Source organism: Sus scrofa, chromosome Y (assembly GCF_054392235.1).
Source record: "Sus scrofa isolate SSC_HxYL_T2T_F1_AM1 chromosome Y, Sscrofa_HxYL_maternal_Yorkshire_Landrace_v2.0, whole genome shotgun sequence".
NCBI classification, from domain to species: Eukaryota; Metazoa; Chordata; class Mammalia; order Artiodactyla; family Suidae; genus Sus; species Sus scrofa.
In genome coordinates this window covers 1,791,500-1,799,952 of record NC_139402.1, presented here as the reverse complement: position 1 = coordinate 1,799,952, position 8,453 = coordinate 1,791,500, and positions in this window count along the sequence as shown.

Here is an 8,453-nt window from a genome sequence, read left to right as displayed (position 1 = left end):
ATGGATGGGTGGATAGAAAAGAGAGATTATTGATAGAAGATAGATATAAAGATAAATAATGGATGGATGGATAATAAATCAATAATGGATGGATGGATGGATGGACAGATGGATAAATGAACAGGTAGATAAAAGATAGAGATATTGAGAGATTATGGGCAGATGGGTAGATGCCTGGACCCAACAGCCCACAGCCAGGGAGAATTATCCCCATATCTCCCCACACCACCACCAGCTTCCCAAGTTTTCACCCTGATCCCCCCTTCGTAAGCCCCTCAACCTCCTCCCATCCCCTGGCAGCAGCAGAGGAGGCAAGAACTAGCAAGAACCCTTCCCTCCAGCAGGTCCAGAGTGGGCAGATATCCTGGGAGAGGGAGGACATCTGGTCACCCTTTCAGGATAGAAGAACCACCCCCTGGGAGACAAGGCAGGAAATATTGCCCTGGGCAGCAGCGGCAACACACATGCAGGTGATGGGGAAACACACCCACTGGCCCTGCTGATAGGAAGGAGGCCACCTAGCCGGCCAGAAGGTCACAGGAAGGGGCAGCGGCTCACCCCCACCCTTGCCATCACCTCCCCCAGGGCCACAACCAGGTGAAGGATGGCTGTGTGACAGCAGCCCAGACACACCTGAAAGGTTGCAGCCCTGGATGAGCTGCTGTGCAGCCAGAGTTTGCAGGGTCGTTGGGTGAGAAGCCAGCGTTTCTGCGCTGTCACTGCGCGGCTTTGGCTTATGTATGGTGACGCTTGGCCTTGGTGTTCAAGTGGAGAACCCTTGAAGATGTTGGTTGGGGCAATACGGGGTTGGACGCTTGCAAGAGGCTGCGACCGCAATGGTCATATCCTTTTGGGCCACCAGGTGGCGCCAACCGCCACCGGCAGCCGCTGCGCCCCTTAAACGCATTTAGACCCGCACCCGTATAGGTTTGGGAGCTGATTTTCACATCCAGCATGTTCCACATCCCTAAAGCTGCCAGGATATCAAGTGACGTAATTTATAAGTCACATTCTAAATGAAATAAACACAAATGCAGTTGACAACAACAAAAAAAGCTTGCAGACCCACAATCGTTAACTGAACTTTTTACGGGTATGGTTTGTCTGTGTTGGTGGGAATGCAAAATGGTGCAGCTGTGAATGAAATCACATGGCTATGATTAGGAGTTCCCACCGTGGCTCAGTCGCTAATGAACCCAACTAGGATGCATGAGGATGTGGGTTTGATCCCTGGCCTTGCTCAGTGGGTTACGGATCTGGTGTTGCCCTGAGCTGGGGTGTAGGTCGCAGATGCGGCTCAGGTCCGGCGTTGCTGTGGCTGTGGTGTAGGTTGGCAGCTACAGCTCTGATTTGATGCCTAGACTGGGAACCTGCACATGCTGCCGGTGCAGCCCTAAAAAGACAAAAGACAAAAAAAAAAAAAAAAAAAAAGACAAAAAGACAAAAAGACAAAAAGAAAACAAATCACTCAGCTATGCTTTAGTGCAATTTCTACTTCCCACCTGGGGGGCAATAACAAAGAGCTTTCATTACAGGGATGCGATATCTGAGCTGGAGCCTCTGGGCCCCCGGGATGGGGGGATGGACCCTGAGTCCCTGGCCATGGGATGCTCAACTTGCATTTTTCTTTCAGCCGCCAAAGGCACCTGTTCGTAAGAGAGCATCAGGAAACCCTCAGGGGTGCAGGGACTGGCAGGTGGCAATGCCACCTGTGTGGCTGCCCTCTTCCCAACAGATGGTTCCCGCCCCTCTGTGCACATGGGGCTCTCGGAGGGCACAAGCGTCAAGTGTCAGGGGCCCACCAGGTGGAGAAAACCAGGCTGCCCACCTCCCACCACAGCCTCCCTGAGTGTTGAGGGAGAGAAGAAGGAGCAGGATGGGAATGCACTCTTCCCGCCCGCCTGCCTCAGAAACACACACACACACACACACACACACACACACACACACACCCCTCCACAAGTGTGTTATTCCTACATCCAAGGTGCGGACACACAGCACTGATGAGCAAGGAGATTCTGGGGTGATGTTTTTCCAACCAGGACACCACCCACCGCCATGTCATACCCATGACTCCACCCGCCCCCTCCCCACCCAAGGGGGCAGGGCTCGGTTCTGGCGGCCCCGCCTCTCATCAGAATGTACCAGAATTGTCAGAACTATGTCCTATAATGTCCACGCGGCAAGGGAAGTTCCCTCGTGGGGCAGTGGGATGAGGATCTGGTGTTGCCTCAGCTGTGGGGCAGCCTGCAAGTCCGTTGAGGGTTCAGTCCCTGGCCAGGGAACTTCCACCTGCCATGGGTATGGCCAGAATAAGAATGAGAGTAAGAACAGCCACAGGTGAGGAGATGGTGGGGAAATACCTCATGTTAACTGATGAACAAAGGCCCCCTTTTTTCCAGCGGATGCGGCTTAAATGAATAGCCAGCGGCAGGATGCGGAGAGGCATCGTCTGCGCTGAAAACACACTTGTTCCCTGAGCAAACAGCTTCAATGTGGGCTGGTGTTGGTGCCCTTTGAGCTGCGGGGGGGATCTGCTAGATCCAAGAGAAACCCAAGCCCTCTGCCTGGTCGTTTGCTCTAACACCCTGTCTCCGGCTTATCCATCTGTGTGACGGTTGTGCAAACGTAGGTAGACACCTGCCCTGTTGCCAGCCGCCATCCAGAGCTGGGGTCCCAGCAGCGGGTGAAACCGACTAGTTCCCTCTCCTCAGGGGGTTTCATTGTAATAGGGGCTGGGGGCCGCCCCGATGGGGAGATCACATCCAGAGAGCCAGGACATACATACCTTGCGTTTTGTTGGCTTGTTTGTGTTTTCTCTTTTGCTTTGTTTCTTTTCACGGCTGCACCTGCAGCATGTGAAATCTCCCAGGCTAGGGGCTGAATCAGAGTTGCAGCTGCTGGTCTACACCACAGCCACAGCAACGCGGGATCCAAGCTGCGTCTGCGACCTACACCCCAGCTCATGTCAACACCGTATCCTTAACCCACTGAGCGAGGCCAGGGATCCAACCCACATCCTCGTGGATCCTAGTCGGGTTCGTCACCCACTGAGCCGCCACGGGAACTCCTAAATCTGTTGAAAACTTTGGACGACATGCCTGTATGTCCCCAAAATTCCGAGGTGGAAGCCCTGATCCCCAGTGGGGTGTGTTAGGAGGGGGGGGCTTTGGGAGGTGATTAGGGTTAGTTGAGGTCATGAGGTGGGTCCTTTTTAAAAGAGGAAGAGACCCCAGATCTGTCTCCACCGTGTGAGGACAGAGCCTCACTGGAACCTGAGCCTCGCCAGGAACTAATCTGCCCCTGCCGTCGTCTCGGACGTCCAGCTTCCAGAGCCCTGGGAAATCCATGTCTAGTGTTGAAGCCACCCCCGTCTGTGGCATTTTGTAACCACAGACTTGGGAGATAATGACAAGGCCTCTGAAACAAATCTGGGGAAAATAAATGACCCAAAGGTGAGCTTCGGGCATCACCTCTCCTTCCTCTGAAGCTGTCACTGATGAGGAGGAGAGCCTCCAGTTGGCCCGAGACTTGAGAATCCCACATCAGTTGTCACCGAAAGAGCTGGTGCCCACTCACCCCGGTGATGGGGTGACACCTGCCCGGGACTTGCGAGGAGCAGGGCCTGTTCCTGGGGTCGGGGCTGCCCCATGTCGTCTCTGGGTTAGCCCGATCCTTCAGAGCTGCTCCCACAGCTGCCTCCCTCAGGGTCCCTGCCCCGGACGGCTCTGTACGAGTGTCCTGGGTGCTGCCCACGGCGGGGCTGAAACTGCAGGACGCTGCCCTCCTTCATTTCTGGGGGTGTGATGTCCGAGGTCTCCGTGGGCAGGGCCGGTTCCTCCCGGGGGCTTGCGGGGGAGAAGCGGCCCGGCCCCTCCCCACTTCTGGGGGCTGCCGGCACGCTTGGCGGTCCTGGGCGTGTGGACGCACCGTGTCGTCTCTGCTCTGTCCACTCGTGGCTTCTCCTGGGGCGTGGCTGCCTCCGGATCCCCCCTTTTGATACAGACCCCATCGGAGCGGATCAAGCTCCGCCGGAACAGCCTCGTCTTGATCGTCTCGCAGAGACCCCGTCTCCGCACACGGTCAGACTCTGAGGTCCCGGGGCGAGGGCCACCTGGTGAATGGGGCCACGTTCCGCCCAGCGCGGGTGTCCCCTCCCGCGTCTTCCTCTCCCTCTTGCGTCCCCCTGCACGGCCGTCTCCTCTGTCCAGCATCCCTCATCCTGCCTGCTCCTCCCTGGCCTCCGTGTCCCCCTTCTCACCTGCCACCCCCCCCCAGCCCCACCCTGTGAAGGCTCAGCTCACCAGCTGCCACATCCTCAGGACTCAGCATGTAACACCCACCCCCAGGAGTGTGCAAAAGCCTCGGACCCCGGCCGGCTATGAACCATCTCACTCTGCGACTAAGAGGAGGAAGGCTTGGGCTCTTGCCTTGGAGGATGCAGCCTCTCCATGAACCAGGCAGCCGGCTCGTCAGGGGAGGTGGGGATTTAATACAGATGGAGGGAGGGTCAGGGAGCCCTGAAACCCTCGGGACCAGATGGCCCCCACACGGGGAAAGAAAACTGTACCTAACGAGCCCTGCCTGTGCCCTGGAAGCTGCCAGCCTGCCTTTGCAGAGCCAGCTTTCCTGGGGGCCCGCCAGAATGTGAGTCCCTGTGCCACATCTCTGAAGGCCCATGGGGGCCACGGCGGTGCTGCAGGGCAGCCAGGCTGAGATCCTAGACCCAGAGGCCCATAGAAGGCCACTTGGGGAACCGCTGGCCGTCAGAAGCAGCTCTGTGTTGTCAGCTTGGAGAGAAGGGGGCAGGGGCATGAGTTCCTGCAGCGCCATCGGCTTGTGGATGGTGGGGGTTGAACTACAAACGTGAGGTCAGGCTTCCCGTCGCTGCGGGGCAAGGAGGGTCCCCCCACCCGCGCACAGCGAGCTGGTGAGGTCGGAGCAGTGTGTGAAGCCGGCCCCTTCAAGGCCTAGCCTTTGCAACCGAGAGGGAAAATCTGAGCTTCTGCCCCAGGGCAGTGGTCCCCCAGTGCAGAGAGCCTGCTGACACTGTCACCCCTCCTGGCTCCAGGACCCTGGCCTCAGACACTCCCTGCCGCTCGTCCCCAAGCGGCATGGAGCAGGGCTGTAGAATCGAAACGCTACCCACCCGGGAGCCCCTTGTCGTCCTGCCGGACACAACACGGCCGTGGGGGTTGCCTCCTTCCTCCAGCTGCCTTCCAAAAATAGAGCCTCCAGGACGCGCACGAGGTCAGGTGTTGGACGCGGATGCCAGCTGCTCGCCTGCAGGGATGTTTTTAGAGTGTCGGCATCTCGGTCACTTGTGCCGCGGCCAGAAATAAACTCTGCCACTCATGCGGGTGAGGCGCCTGGGAGACGCGGGCTGGGCGCCACCTGATCCACCCCTGCTCTGCACACATGGCATCGATTGAGCCAGGAGGTGGGGGGGGTGGGCGGAGGGGACTCCATCCCACAGCTGCTGTCCTGAGTGTCCAAAGCCACGACCTGACCACCCTGGACCAGGCTGGCTCGCGCTGAGGGTTCACTGCAGGCTGCCCTTTCTTAGAAGGTGCCGTGCCCTCCCTCCCAGGCTGCCACGGTGTGTGTCTGAGTCTCCACTACACTCTCGGTCCAGAGATCAAGAAGCAGCCTGGCCATCCTCCCAGCCCCCACTGTCCACCTGGAACTCCTGTCCCCCCTCCCCCAGAGTCCACCTGGAGCTCCTGTCCCCCTGCCCCCAGCATCCACCTGGAGCTCCCAGCCTCCTGGCCCCCAATGTCCACCTGGAGCTCCTGTTTCCCAGCCCCCAGCATCTACCTGAAGCTCCTGTCCCCCCTCATCCAGTGTCTGCCTGGGGCTCCTGGCCCCCCAGCCCCCAGTGTCCACCTGGAGCTCCCATCCTCCCCCCTCAGCGTCCACCTGGGGCTCCCGTCCCCCTGCCCCCAGTGTCCACCTGAGGCTCTTGTCCCCACCTCCCCCAGTGTCTGGCTGGGGCTCCCGGCCCCCCAGTCCCCAGCATCCACCTGGAGCTCCCGTCCTCCCTCCCCCAGCGTCCACGTGGGGCCCCCACGCTGAACTCTAATGCACAGCCAGCTTGGACTGTGCCCACACTGAGCTCTGATGCACAGCCAGCTTGGACTGTGCCCTTGATGACACAAATCCTACATTGTGGACCCACAGCTCCTGCTGGACCACAGCTCCGAGCTGCAGAGGGCATTTGGTAAACACCTCTCTGGGGGCACCTATCACCACCCAAAGGGACACAGCTCTGCCCCCGTCCGGGGGTGGGTGGGACTCAGTCTTCCTGGTGTATCCAGACCACACAAGCCAGGGGTGATCCAAGCTGTGGTGCAGCCTGCTGAGCGCGTGAGCCCTTGAGGCTCTGCCTGTGGGGACGGATTTGAACACTCAGTGAAAACAGCTCACTGCTAATGACAGAGCAGGACTCACAATCCCAGGAATGGGGGAGTCTGTCTCCCAGCCTTGCACAGCCCACGGGGTATGGGGATAGCTGTCCCGGGGACCCCCCAGCTGAGGTCCCACCCCTCCTATTGGCTACTGTAAGGTCAGCCCCTCTTCCACACCTAGAGATGGGGTGCAGCCAGCTCAAGGAGGATAGAGAAGGACCGGCAAGCTGCCCACAGGTCAGTTCTGTGGACTCCGGTGCTCCTGGGGTCAAGGGCGTCCCTCCCGCGTGGTGAGCCGTCTGGCACCAGGTGGGCCCTACCTGTCCCGGGAACCAGGCAGCATGACAGCAGGTGAAAAGCGCCTGGAGACCATCAACCTCTCAGGGCCAGGACACCCAGGCAGTGGCCTCCTGAAGCCCAGTCCGGCCAGACGCAGCCCCCAGCCCAGTGGGTGGACAGTGCTGTCCACAGACCATATCCCACAGCCGCCCCAGGAAAGTTCCTGAAGGAAAACAGGCACAAGGTTGGAATCCACATAAAATTGTCAAATCCACCTTAGTAATTTGTTGGATGGTAAAAACGATGCACAAAGAATCAAATTATAGGAGTTCCCTGGTGGCTCAGCAGGTTAAGGCTCCGGCGTGGTCACCGCTATGTCTCGGGTTGCTGCTGTGGCAATGTTTCGCTCCCTGGCCCTGGACCTTTCAAGCGCTGTGGGCAAATCCAAAAAAAAAAAAAAAAAAAGAGAGAGAGAGAATCAAATTATAAATAATATAGCATGCTACCGTAATTGCATTATAACATATGTGCCTATGAAATGTAAAAGGCATAGTATTGCCATATTGTGCCATGTTCATTATATAACACACCCATATACTGTGTAATAATATGGCACCATGGTGCATTAAGCATATAGTGTCTTATTGCTACATGATAGGCTTACATGTATCATGTAAAGTTATATAAAGTAAAATGTATACGTGTGGGTATGATATATAATTATGCGTCATGAAATTTTATAGGATACATATTATATGCATCATGTAGAGTATAGAATATACAATAACACACATAATTTTTATATGTAGATATATGCATGTGCCTCACAAGCTTTTTGCTTGTTTCCAAGCGGCATGTGTGCATGTGTCTTAGAGGAAATAGGTCGGCATCTCATCCATCTGTCTATTGTGTATCTGCTTAGCATCATCCGTCTCTATCTACCCATCTGTCTATCTATCCAGCCATTAAGTGTCTATCTCTCATGCATCTGTCTATCATCTCTCATGTATCTATCTGCCTATCTACCTATCTATCCATCTATTATATATCTATTATGGATTTATCGAGCATCCGTCTCTATCTGCTTATCAATTATTTATCTACTTACCTATCTCTCCATCACCTGTCTATTTCTCTACCCATCTAACCTGTCATCGATCTATCAATATCTATCATCTATTTACCTTTCATCGCCTGTCGGGACGGAAACACAAGCTGACTATGCAAGTTGCATTTCAAGGAGTCAGGTACCAACCATCTCAGCATGTTTGCAGAGAAAGAATTGAACTGGTTTGGGCAAGGTGGTCGGGTTTGGCTTTAAGATGGGTCAGAATCCTGTTCACCATAGTGAATAACCCACTTCCTGGGTGGAACCCAGTTCTGACTCTGCCCCACGCGTGGTCAGAAGATGGCCGTTTGAGAGACATGCTCACTCATCGTAGAAGCAAGTTGTGTCTGGAACGATGGCATCCCTGACGATGGGGCAGGAGGTGATGGGACATGATTTGGTGCCCACTGACAGCGCTGGCTCTGTCTGAGCCTCAGAAATGCCACAACTCTGAGAGCTGGCCTTTCGCGTGACCAGAAGCTATGGGGGGGTCACTTGTGGCCGCCATGGAACCGTCATGACCGGGCAGCACAGGCAATGCCCACCACGGCGTCGGCTGAAGCCACGCGAGCTCTGTGTCCCCTGCACCCCCGTGAAGCCCACGGGTCAGCGCGTCACTGTCCTCGAAGTGCCTGACCGCGGCTGATGCTGGAGGTCAA